We start from the raw sequence: 560 nt of genomic DNA, 5'->3' as shown, positions 1-560 counted from the left end.
ACCCCCTGCATGGGCAGGGACACCTCCCACCAGCCCAGGTTGCTCCAAGCCCCATCCAACCTGCCCTTCAACACTGCCAGGGATGGGGCAGCCACAGCTTCCCTGGGCAACCTGGGCCAGGCTCTCACCACCCTCACACTCCACAATTCCCTCCTCATGTCTCACCTCAATCTCCCTCTCCCAGTTTAAAACCATCACCCCCTGTCCTATCACTAGACTCTGGTGAAAAGTCCCTCCCCAGCTGTTCTGTAGGCTCCCTGTAGATACTGGAAGGTGCTCTAAGGTCTCCCCAAAGCTTTGTCTGGGCTCTATCCCTTCACAGTGCTGGGCCAGGGAGGGTGGGACAGGTTCAGGGTCACTGTCCCCTCTCCTGGAGCAGAGGAAACCATGGTCCCTGTGTGTGTTTCCTAGAGGGAAGTTAAGAGACACCATTCTGGACTGGGAAGATTCCCTGCCTGACCGTGACCTGACACTGGCAGATGAAGCCTGCAGGTACCTCCCCTGGGCTCTTCCCACTGCTGCCCCAGCCCCCGGCCCTGCCCTGGGGACTGCCCAGGCCG

General features: G+C 60.0%; 1 protein-coding gene across 1 annotated transcript in view; it reads left to right on the top strand.

Annotated features, from left to right (window-relative positions):
* SIRT6 (sirtuin 6) overlaps positions 1 to 560 on the top strand; it is an 11,835-nt gene that overhangs the window by 9,450 nt on the left and 1,825 nt on the right. The gene's annotated exons all lie outside the window — the stretch shown is intronic.

This window comes from Chaetura pelagica, unplaced genomic scaffold (genome assembly GCF_000747805.2).
Source record: "Chaetura pelagica isolate M959 unplaced genomic scaffold, ChaPel_1.0 scaffold439, whole genome shotgun sequence".
Lineage (NCBI taxonomy): Eukaryota > Metazoa > Chordata > Aves > Apodiformes > Apodidae > Chaetura > Chaetura pelagica.
Note: the sequence above shows the minus strand (reverse complement) of the source record. Positions and strands in the feature narration are given on the sequence as shown.